The sequence below is a fragment of the Panthera pardus genome, unplaced genomic scaffold (genome assembly GCF_024362965.1).
Source record: "Panthera pardus isolate Hobbes unplaced genomic scaffold, ASM2436296v1 HiC_scaffold_22, whole genome shotgun sequence".
NCBI classification, from domain to species: domain Eukaryota; kingdom Metazoa; phylum Chordata; class Mammalia; order Carnivora; family Felidae; genus Panthera; species Panthera pardus.
The window spans coordinates 49,843,490-49,856,038 of record NW_026526788.1 but is presented as its reverse complement, the minus strand read 5'-3'; the positions used below and the strand labels follow the sequence as shown (position 1 = coordinate 49,856,038).

The window sequence follows — 12,549 nt, the reverse complement described above, 5'->3', positions numbered from 1 at the left end:
CTATTTTTATTTTTTGTGGAACCTCCATACTGTTTTCCAGAGTGGCTGCACCAGTTTGCATTCCCACCAGCAGTGCAAAAGAGATCCTCTTTCTCTGAATCTTCGCCAACATCTGTTGTTGCCTGAGTTGTTAATGTTAGCCCTTCTGACAGGTCACAGATTTTTTTTTTAAAGAAGTAACTACATGGGAATGCAAGCTGGTGCAGCCACTCTGGAAAACAGTATGGAGGTTCCTCAAAAAACTAAAAATAGAACTACCCTACGACCCAGCAATTACACTACTAGGCATTTATTCAAGGGATATAGGTGTGCTGTTTCGAAGGGACACGTGCACTCCCATGTTTATAGCAGCACTATCGACAATAGCCAAAGTATGGAAAGAGCCAAATTTCCATCGATGGATGAATGGATAAAGAAGATGTGGTATATACATATAATGGAGTATTACTTGGCAATCAAAAAGAATGAAATCTTGCCATTTGCAGCTATGTGGATGGAACTGGAGGGTATTATGTTAGGTGAAATTAGAGAAAGACAAAAATCATATGACTTCACTCATATGAGGACTTTAAGAGACAAAACAGATGAACATAAGGGAAGGGAAACAAAAATAATATGAAAATAGGGAGGGGGACAAAACAGAAGAGATTCATAAATATGGAGAACAAACTGAGGGTTACTGGAGGGGTTGTGGGAGCGGGCGGGGATGGACTAAGTGGGTAAGGGGCATTAAGGAATCTACTCCTGAAATCATTGTTTCACTATATGCTAACTAATTTGGATGTAAATTTTAAAAAATAAAATTTAAAAAAAGAGAGGAAGAAGTAACTACAAAGAAACATTTTGTGGATAATGGAGAAATTTAAATATGGACTATATATTAGATGATACTGAATCAGTATGAGATTTTTTTGCATGTGATAATTCATGACTTTGTAGAAGACTGGAGAAGATACTTGCTTTGGTATTCAGCAATTTACCTTCAAAAGATTTGGCAAAAAATGAAACAAAACCAAAGTAGAACGTGAGCGGGAACAAAAGAATAGAGAGAATGGGGAAAATAGGACCAAAAAAGCAAATGTGGTAAAAAGTTAGTAATTGGTGGATCGAGGTGAAAGGTATCATCATGTACATTGTGCCATGATTTCTATTTTTAAAAATAACTCTGAGACTTTCTAAAAGAAAAAGGAAAAAATTTCTAATTCTTTACCAGGCCTCGTAAGTATCACCGTCCAGCCAACCTCACTCTCTTCTTCTCTTTGTGCAGTAAGGGAATCTGCTCTGGGCACCTTAAACACACCAGGTTCTCTCTAGTATATATGAACCTTTGCATAGTTTGATCCCTCTATCCGATTTCTCTCCTCCCCATCGTTGTGTGGCTCAGGGCTCTTCCTCTAGATTTCTCTGTAATGGTGTGTTCTTAGAGAAGACTTCCTGTCCACCTTATCTCAGTGGGCCCTCTTTTTTATTTGCATATTTGTCTGGGTTTTGTTGTTCCCCCGCTTCCTCAAATATAAACTCTATGAGTACAAAGAACTGTTTCTACTGGTCTCAGATATATCCTCAATGACAATGTAAATCCATGGTGATCAAATAAATATTTGTTGAACAGTGAATGAAGGCTGATGTGGCTGAGTTGAAGACCCTGGGGAGGGATAGCCAGAAGCAAGTTTGGTGGGAACGGGCCAAGGCTTGATCCTACAAGACGCAGTCAACAAAGTACTGATTTGGGTCCTTATTCTAAAAGCGATGAGAAGCAAGCAGACCGTTCTTGGCATGAGCACAATCCAATCTGATTTGCCTCTGTGTTTTGAAAAGGTTAATCTCCTGGAGCGGCAAATAGAGACAGCTAAAGAAGAGTCACTGAACCAGTTAGGAGACTATTGCAGCCATCCCAGCAAGAGATGATAACGTGGACTTGGGACGTGGCAGAGCTGATACAGAAAACTGGAAGATTTCAGAGGTATTTTTTCCTGTATTTGCCATTTCGGCACCAGCCACTGCGTTTTCCCGTAAAAACAGAGCCAACTTAACTGGGAAATGCTTCAGATTTAGTCCCAAGTCCAAATAATTCCATCCGTCCCCTTGAAGTGATCATTAGCATAAGAGGGAATTGTTAAGTTACATCAAGCTGATCTCCTTCCCTCGTCACAGCCTCTGCTGGTAAGAGCTACCAATCATAGCTAACTTTCCATGTGCCAGATAGTATTCTGAGCACTTTTATACTCAATCTTAACAATAACTGGGTGAGGTATTTTGTTGTTGTTACTATCCCCATTTAACAGGAGAGAAAACTGGGGCATGGAGCTATTAAAGAATAGTAAAGTTATCGTAGAAGTTAACTTAAAGGTGTTAAGTTTAATTCAGGTACTATTTGTAAAGTACTTATAAAAGCGCCTGGCGTGTGTGAAATAGTCGCTTTTTAAATATACATCAACAGGGGCGCCTGGGTGGCGCAGTCGGTTAAGCGTCCGACTTCAGCCAGGTCACGATCTCGCGGTCCGTGAGTTCGAGCCCCGCGTCAGGCTCTGGGCTGATGGCTCGGAGCCTGGAGCCTGTTTCCGATTCTGTGTCTCCCTCTCTCTCTGCCCCTCCCCCGTTCATGCTATGTCTCTCTCTGTCCCAAAAATAAATAAAAAGTTGAAAAAAAAATTTTTTTAAATAAATATACATCAACAGTCAACAGTAGGGTGGGAATTGGAATCTGGGTAGTCTGGCAGTTAACCACTGTATTCTACTGCCTCTCAAAGCTTAGATCAACACCCCTGTAATTCTATTAAAAGAAGACCGAGTGCCTAGCTTCTGTGCAAAGCCACCTCCAAAAATAGGACTAACATAGTTTTTCAATCCAGAAACTGAGTATGTATTGATTACAGAGGTTTGAATGACAGGTTTAACCAAAATTTGTCAAGCACATGCTATGCAGCAAATGTTGCTACCCTCAAGGAGCCTTCCGTCTAAAGCAAGGCCTTATCAGTCTGAGATTTCAAGAAAGATTTAATCTTTAATTTCTTAAGTCACCCAGTGTGTGAATGCATTAATTTCTCTCCTGTGCATCTAGTATGGTACTACTTTTGTACCACCTGATAAAATAGTCACACAAATAACTTTTTATGCCCTGTGGTTTACGTGGGGAACCTCGTGCACAATTTCAAAACAATATGACAAACGATATGATAGAAGTGTACAAAAAGTAGTAAGAGCAGAGCGAATACAGCTTTGGAGTAACAGTTCTGAAGTCAGACAGATTTGAGTTTCAATAGAAGCTCTGTTATTTACAGGAAGTGACCTCAGGAAGACGATTTCACTTCTTCAAGTCTCAAAGTTGTGAGGATTAAAATAGTGTCTGTGAGTTATTTAGTACAATAGGTCTCATAATGGTAGTTATTTTTATTAAGCCTGCTTCTTCTTAAGTCACTAGAATATGAGCTCATGGGTATATGTCTTGGTCCACTATAGCCCTGACATCTATGACCGTGCCTTGCATGAAACAGCCACTCAAATATTTTTTGATTTAATAAATGTCATCTACCAGGGAAGATTTCTTTTTTTTTTTAACAGATTTTTTTTTTTTTAAGTTTATTTAGTTCAGACAGAGACAGTGCATACAAGCAGGGGAGGAGGAGAGAGAGGATTCCAAGCAGACTCAGTGCTATCATCACAGAGCACAGCACGGGGCTTGAACCCATGAATCGTGAGATCATGACCTGAGCCAAAATCAAGGGTAGGATGCTTAACCAACTCAACCACCCAGGTGCCCCAACAGGGGAAGATTTCTTCAAGTGCCATGTAGGCTAAAATGAATGAATGGGATTTGCAGTGAACCGCAGAGGGAAGCCATTTTAGGCAATGAAAACATGAGGCAATGAGAACAAAGACACGAGCACACAAAAGTTTCCAAAAACTGTGAACACGTAGTTCAGTAGGACTGTGAGCGTCACTAACATGAATAACAATAGGAGGTGAAAAAACTCATCTGGGCCTCGATCCTAAAGGGCCCTGTGTGATATGTTAAAGAGACGCAGAATTATATTCTGTGAGCCAGAGGAGGTTGTAGAGACATGGAGGGAAAAATGGAGGAAGAGAAGCAACAGGAAGGGCCAGGTCTATAACATCTCAGTCTTTCTTACAGTGTGGGAGTCCAGAGATGAAGGATCGGGACATAGAAGTTTACTATGTACAGGTGCAGAGGTAACCAGTAGAGAAAGAAAGAATAACCATAAGACTCTTGAGCCAAATGTTTGTCATTGTAGGAAGTGAATAGTTAATATCTATAATTATTACAAGAAGAAATAACATTGGGAGCATACATATCTTTGATGTATATCAAAGATATGTATGGTAATTACCAAAAGAAGTAAAAACAAATTTTAAGAGTGGCTGCCTCTGGGAAGCAGGACTGGAGTCGTGGAGCGAGGGAGGGCATTGTAAATTCTTTAAATTTATAATAAACATTTTTTAAGGTCATATGTCAGAGGAAAGATGCATTCCTTTCTTAAGCACTTATTGTGTGTCAAGCTATATGGCCCCATCACCTCCTTAGTGAACGAGGCTCCCCACTTCTGAGCCTGCAGAGACTGTGCAGTTGGCCGTCTTTCCAGAACACACTGGACTAGTACTCACCTGAGAGTTTCTGCACTTTCTGTTCCCTCTATCTGTTCTTTCCAAAGGTCTTGGCATGACTAACTCCTTCTCATTATTCAGCGCTCATCTCAAACATACCTTCCCCAATGAGGCTATCTTGCCCACCCTACCTGAAGCTGCTCCCTTCACCCCACCCCCAACCAGTTACTTTCTACCACAGTGGCCTATTTTACTTTCTTTGTAGCACTTACAATAACTGAAATTACCTTATCTGTTGATGCTATGTCTTCCCCACCACAGTGTAAGCTTACGAGACAGGGATCTCATCCATCTTATTCATCACTATATCCCTAGTACCTCCAACAGTGCCTGGTAAATAGTAGCTGCTCAATAAATATTTGTTCAGTGAATGAATTCTAGCAGGTGTTCTATGCACCTCTAATGTCCTATAATGTCCCTGAAGACAATGATGGTGTAGCTTTTACTTTCTCTTTTTCTTTTTTCAGTATCCCTAGTACTCAGGCACAGGGCCTGGTTCAAAATATGAGCTATTATAAGTTTTCATTAGGTATTCAATAAAAGTTTATTATTTGAATGTATACATGAATTAATGCTGTGTACATTCTTATATGCCATCTCATTAGTCTTAAGACCCTACTATTTGCTAATAAAAATATATACACATTTAACCAGGAATGGGTTTCCCACTGTCTAGACCCTTCCAAGTGCCAAAGCTGGGGCTTCTGCTTCTATTTCATCTTCAGTATCCTCTGGCGATAAAGCAACTCACAGTGTTTTGAAAAGCGTGTCCTATTGGCAAGGGTGAAATCCACAGAGAGCAACAGTTCAAGTGGGAGCCTAGCAAAATCTTAGGGCACAGGTGGGCATCCTTCACTTGGGTGATCCAAGAAGCCAAGTGCAAAGGCCTGCCGGTGATCACAACAGGACTTAAGGCTCCTCTACACAGAGTGGCATACTCACTCAAATGTTGGGGGTGGTCTGTAGTCACCAGCCAGCAACCATCTCTTCACATGAGCTCTCTCTTTTTAACTCTGTCCTTTTTTGGAAGTCAGTCAATTGGATATTAACTGTTTCCTTCTCTTTGTATCCCTAATCTAACAATCTCAGTTGTCTACAAGTCGATGCAGATAGATCTAACTACATGGAAGTGTGTGGCAAGAAAGAAAAGCTCAGCACTAACATTTCAAGACCTTTTGTTTCTGCTTATAACATAGCAAATAAGAAAAACCACAGCATTCCATTGCCAAAATGGAATTACTTAAAACCAAAATGGCACTATTTATAGATCATATCTTGCATTGTTTTGAAAATAGCACAGGGCAGGGCTAGTGGACCTCACATACATATTCAACAATAATTATAGGCTTTCTGTTGCATTTATCTATGCCAAAAAGTTTTGTTTTGATGAGCTATTTCAAGATTCTAGTTTCCTCAGAAGGAGAAAGTAGGATCATGCCAATATGATCTTTTTATTATAGAAAATATTGTACTTTTCAGATTTCAATTGCTAGGGAAAATAATGATGGTATGAATAGTGTGACTATTTTTGGTTAAGGGAAGCCATTACATTACCGTAATTAATTGATAAATAATGAGACCAATTTCAATAAATCCCTTAGAAAATACAATCTTTGATATACATCGACAAGGCCTTAGTGATATTGGGAGGAAGGAGAGGGAGGCAAGAAGAAAAATGAGAAGGAAGAAGAAAAATGCATACTTATGTAATTTTTGTTTTCAGTTATCTAAAGGAATATTTCTGAGCCTTTGGTCACAGAGGTATAGAATATTAGGGACATAAGGGGCCCAATGATCTGGTTCAAATTTTTCATTTTATATGGGGGGAAAAAACAACGTTCTGAAAAATTAAGTGACACACCCAAGCATTCATCATTAGTAAATGGCAGAGCCAGAATATGAATACACAGCACAAATAGCCAATCTTTTAAAATAGATACGCAAGAAAAAATACCAAGTTATAAATAATTAGTATAGTATGATCTCATATTAGCAATTTCAAGACTAGCACACATTTTCTTAAAATACATGAATAAGCTCATCTTTCACAATCAGAAAATTAGCACTGTTTCCTTTTTATTTCCAGAACTCCTGTTACTCCATTTCTCCCAGAATTTTACCCGAATATAAATTTACCCTAATGAAGGGTTTGTGTTCAAAAGGCTTTTATTAATACCTTATCGTGTCTCTCAAACAAAAATTCTTATACAGATTTTATTTTTTTTATTCCCTCTAAGTTAAAAACACACTTCTATAGTTTTTTGTTTTTTTGTTTTTTAACGTTTATTTATTTTTGAGACAGAGAGAGACAGAGCATGAACGGGGGAGGGTCAGAGAGAGAGGGAGACACAGAATCTGAAACAGGCCTCAGGCTCTGAGCAGTCAGCACAGAGCCCGACGCGGGGCTCGAACCCACGGTCCGTGAGATCATGACCTGAGCCGAAGTCGGCCGCTTAACTGACTGAGCCACCCAGGCGCCCCACACACTTCTATAGTTAACATGATTATTATTATTATCATCATCATTATTATTCAAGTAGTTAAAACAATATAAGTACATTAAATATTTTTGGTAGTTACTAAACAACTAAGTAGAATTTTTCAGAAATATACCTCTTATAAGGATTAATGGGGATTTATTTTTCCATTAGTTCATGTGCTCATGGAAGAATATTATATCTAGAATGGAGAAGAGTACCACTTTATTGCTGTTTTTCATTTTTATATATGTAAGCATATAATTGCCTTGTACACAAAAATAATGTAGGAGTAGAAAGACTTGATGACAACATCACCAAATTCTTTAAACTTCTTTCAAATTACATGCCAAATACAAGAGTGACTCATTATCTGAGATTATTTTTAAAGACTTATCACCTAACAGTTCAATTAGGTCCTCTTTTAATTTTGTTGAAAGCTGTAAATTAGCTCTCTCTCTTTCTCAAAACTAAATAAACATCAAAAATTTTTTAATTATGTAAACCTTAAAAAAGTTTTATTATACAGACGTTAGAGTCTCAAACTTTTTTTTTTTTTAATGTTTATTTTTTAGAGAGACAGAGCGTGAGTGGGGAAGGGGCAGACAGAGAGGGAGACACAGAATCCAAAGCAGGCTCCAGGCTCTGAGCTGTCAGTACAGAGCCTGATGCGGAGTTCAAACTCACAAACCGGGAGATCATGACCTGAGTTGAAGTCAGACGCTTAACCGAGTGAGCCACTAGAATCTCAAACTCTTAAACTACACCAAAAAGGCTTTATCAAAAATGAACAAGTGACTATTAATTGCATCTTTTACTCTTTTACTCGGCACCACTCATTTAAACCAATATACTCAGTAAAAATGGAAATATTTCAATGTCTGTGCAAATGCAAAATTTTTTGTAAAATTTCTTTCATCATATGTTGGAAATATATTTATGTCAAAATCTTTAAGGTTTCATTTACTGAATGTATGGAAAAATGTCATATAACATAATTGACAAAGCCAGTCCTCACTGTCAGACTTATCAGTTTGTACGAACATTGTAAGATTTATTTTGTCAGAAAAAGTCTGATTTTATTTTTCAATTTAAATAACTGTCTTAACGTCTGTTTTAAGGAATAGTATCAAAAACACTGAGAAGTAAGTTATAGAATCTGTGTTGTATATTTCCAAAAGCAATCAATATTAAAATGATACAGATCTAATATAGTTAATTTTACATTAGTTAATTGAAACAAAGTAGTACATTTTTTATTCATCTGCAGTTTCGGCAATGTAGTATCCGGCTAAAACTAGAAGTTTCTGATGAAGCAAGAGTAGGGGAATAGGTGTGATATTCTTTAGGAAACGTACAGATGTATAATTTGAACTCTGATATTAAATTTTTTAATATAATACAAAGCATGCTTAAAACTCAGAGATAGTCATTAATTGCATTAGACATCACAACCAAACTTTTTTGTGTTTAATAGAAGATAAAGGTATATGCTAATTAGGGTAATTAAAGCTAGCTGCTGTAAAACAACAGCTCCAACTGGTTTATTCCTCATTCATTTCATACATAGCCCCGTTGCGAGTAGGGTGACTGTGCTGGGCAACTGCCTTGAAAATACTGGCTTGGTTCCTCTCAGTTGGTAATCTGCAGTATTGACCTCTGCAGACCTATCTGAAGGCAAAGAGACCGCTTGAATAAGGGTGCCAGAAGGATTTATAACTAGGCCTGCAAGTCGTGTACATTCCTGCTGCTCATATTCCTTTGGAAGGAACCCAGTCTAACTGCAGGGGAGAATGAGAAATGCGGTTTTCCTACACACTGAGATTCCTACACACTCAGGAAGAGGAAACCCAGTGGATGAGCAGATAGCCAATGTCTGTCACATAGCTAATAACTAATTGGTCCAGCAGCTGGCAAATTCAGGTGTTGTTATGGGGAGATGGTAAAAAATAATTCAGAGGATGAAATAAAATAGGAATTGAGCATAATCAGAATAAATATCTCATGATCTGGTTTGATAAAATAGGTTTCACTACTTTATTGGCTGATATATAACTAATCTGAGAGAAACCTTGTAAAAATTTTATCTGTGAGTGCTACCCAATGTCTCTTTTAAAAATTGGTATTTCTAAAAAACATTTGTTACACTAACAAATAATCAGCATTGCTACCACTACTGTTCAGGCTTTTGGTGATGCTTTTCTTTCCAGCTAATGACAAGTGCTAAGGTGGGCTTTTTTTTTAAGCTCTTTGATTTGCTGTCATAGAACTCTCTCCCAAGAGCATTCTTTGATAGAGTCCAAAAAGAGCCAGAGGCACAGTCATTTCACTGTCCATTCTAATTTAATTCAGAATATCCCAACACTACTGGCCAAAATACTCTGGTTCCAAAGCAACGCTTAACTCTTAATAGAAATCCGTAGAAGAAAGACAAGCATCAGGTAGGTTTCTATGTGTTTTGATTAATTGTTCAAGGAGGCTTCCCCAAAACCAGTCATTTGAATTGTTCTTTTGTTGGGCAACCAGGAGATGTTTACTCCTTGGAACAATGCACCATAAAGTAGGAGATTAAACTACAGTGAAGGGAGAAGTGCGAATGCAGAATGTTTGGTCAAGAAAAAGGAAAGAGTATGTTGAAGTAAGAAAAATAGGTAGGGCGTTATAGTCAAATAGATGGGTGGATTCCAAGCTCTGTCAGTTTGAAGTTTGTGACATTAGGCAAGGTCAACACACCTTTCTGAATCTGATGCTTCTTAAATGCCAGCTTCTCTCTGTGCCAGCCTGGCAGACAAAAACACCCATTAAATAGTAGTTATTATTACAATCTAACAGGAGAGACCAGTGTTGGAAAATAATAGGAGAGTGACATAACCCCACCTAACGAATATGATCTCTTCCACTCCTAAGGGAGAGAATCCTCATTGGATTTTATACACTCTCGTATTTATTTAGTAGGTTGTATAAACTCTTCTTGGATGACAGGACCTGTGCTTTAACTCATTCCATAAACCCCTCCGCCCTAAGAACCATGCTGGGAAAAGAGAGAAGGACTTGGAACCAAATCAAAAGTCTTCAGCCTTCTATAATACAGGCACCCCCCCCCCCTTTTTCAAAAGTTCATGTTTTGCACTTCACTTTTACAAAAGATCTATATTAGCACTGTTTTCACAAACCAAAAGAAATCCAGAAGTGGCTGAGTGGCTCAGTCAGATAAGTGACCAACCCTTGATTTCTGCTCAGGTCATGATCTCGGGGTTCAGGAGTTCGAGCCCTCAGTCTGACTCTGTGCCCCTTCCCTCTCCCCCACGTCCTCGTGCTCTCTCTCACTCTCTCTCAAAATAAATAAATAAACTTAAAAAGAAAAGAAAAGAAATCCAAAGAGGATTTTTGCTGTCATGAGAAAAAGCGAAAACAGTGTTCAGCTGTTTCGCAGTTAAGCCCTTACAGAAGCAGCACGAGCGCCGGCAACTAGAGTGGCGCCACCAAGCGCCTTCTTCAGGAACTACACTCAGCATCTCATCGGCCGTAGCTTTGAACTGTTTGGGAGCATCAGTGCTTCATCTAGATTTATTCTGTACATTTGACAGCTATATCCTAAGGTATCAGAAAAGCCTAAGAGAGGTTATTTCTGGGGTCTGGGCACACTCAAAAAATTTTCCATATAAATTAATGGTAATTGTTTCTATGCTTTATGCCATTTGGCTTTCAAAAGATTTCATAGGAACGCTACTTTCAGATAGCAGGGGAAACCTGTATGTAGTTCGTATTAAATGTTTGATGAGGATATAAACAAATATGGGAATGATGGGAATGGGTAAGAAAAGCTGGCTATCCAAAAAGAACTTATAAAATAACACGTGACATAGGGCCCAACCCACAGAAGTCCTTCAAAATTCTCATGAATTCTGAGTTGAAAGAAATATATTAGTAGAGTGCCTAAAATATGTTTTAATTCTGAACTTGATTAACAATAATTCTGAGTCACAGTTGGGGTATATAATTTGTAGAACAGTTAAAAAACAAACCAAAAACCTTTCAAATGCGTGGATATTTAAAGGAAATTTGTGGGAGTGTTTGGGATGTAATCGGAAATGAGTGGTTTTCTTTCATCTTTCCTGATTGCTCATTGTGGGGCAATAAGTAACTAGGCACATAAGTACCAAACAGATAATTTGGTACAAAAAGAAACATCTATATTCAATGACTATAAATTTAGCATTTGTAACCATTTCTTGCCAAGACATCCTCACATTATTCAGCATGGGGCTCAGTTATTGACTGTGCCAGTCAAACAGCCAAGAGTATCAAGTTCCTTTGCTAAAAATATTTCAACCCAAATCATCCTGGCAGACAATAATACCAGAACAAAAGTCCTTTGTCCAACAAAGTGACCAGATTTTAGAAGACTGAATAGAGGCAGAAAAGACAAAGCGTGGTTGCATTGCCTTGGGCAAGTTACTAATCGAGCCTCAGTCTTTTCATCATTAAAATGATATTTTTAATACAAGTTCATAATCTGCACTCTGCAATTCCTAAGTAGGGTTAAAAAAAAAAAAAAAAAGGCAAAAACTCTCTGGAACCCGCAAGTATTTTTGTCAGCTTGGCACCGGGACTGTTTGGCATCAGAGGTGGCCATGGACAGACTTGAAGCCTCAGTTATGTCTCAGCACTCATATTCATCACACACACCCTCTGCTGTTTGCTGACGCTCTGTGACTTAGGGATTCATTTTACCATGAACGTTCCCCAAATCATTAAAGATACGGGTAACAGTGAAAAGAAAAGGAAGCCATCAGGCTTTATCAATAGCTCAGAAAATGGAAGATCGATGATGGTGTGTCTGTGAGAGACATGTTACTGAAGACTGTGCTGCAGAAACCACCACCTCTGACTTAAAGAAACAGAAAGGCGAGTTGTTGAAATTGTGTGATGACAGTCAACACCAGGAACTAGTGAAAAATAGAAACACACGGCCCAGGGCCAAAAATGAAGATCTCGCGTGTGTGTTGATTGAATGGATCCAACAACAAAGAAGTACACGCCACTGGCTGGCTTGTTGGTTGTGAAACAAGCTAGAATGTGCCATGGAGAACTAAACCTTGAAAAGTGAGGATGAATATTCAGAAGGCTGGCTGCAGCAATTTAAAAAGTGTCACGGTATCAAGCATCCTAAAATATGTGAAAAAGCTCCTACTGATTATGAAACCCTTGAAAATTGCATTGGTGGGTTCGCTAAGGTGACATCTGATGAAAACCTTAGCCCTGAACAAATGCACAATGCTGATGAAACAGCTCTGTACTGGCACTATGTTTCTAGAAAAACCTGAACAATGGCTCACAAAAGGGCACCAGCAGATTTCAAAGATGCCAAGCAAAAGTTGACTGTTGGGTGTGCTAATGCTGCAGGCACACACGAGACAAAATTGGCAGGGACTGGAAAAAGCCTGTA

General features: G+C 38.6%; 1 protein-coding gene across 4 annotated transcripts in view; it reads left to right on the top strand.

The window, feature by feature from the left end:
• The window catches only part of PANK1 (pantothenate kinase 1), a 101,589-nt gene that overhangs the window by 3,445 nt on the left and 85,595 nt on the right, over positions 1–12,549 (top strand). For all 4 annotated transcript variants that reach the window (XM_053909723.1, XM_053909722.1, XM_019445048.2 and 1 more), the window contains exon 2: positions 1,819–1,963. The gene's annotated coding sequence lies outside the window, so the exon portion shown is untranslated. The remainder of the gene's footprint in view (positions 1–1,818; positions 1,964–12,549) is intronic.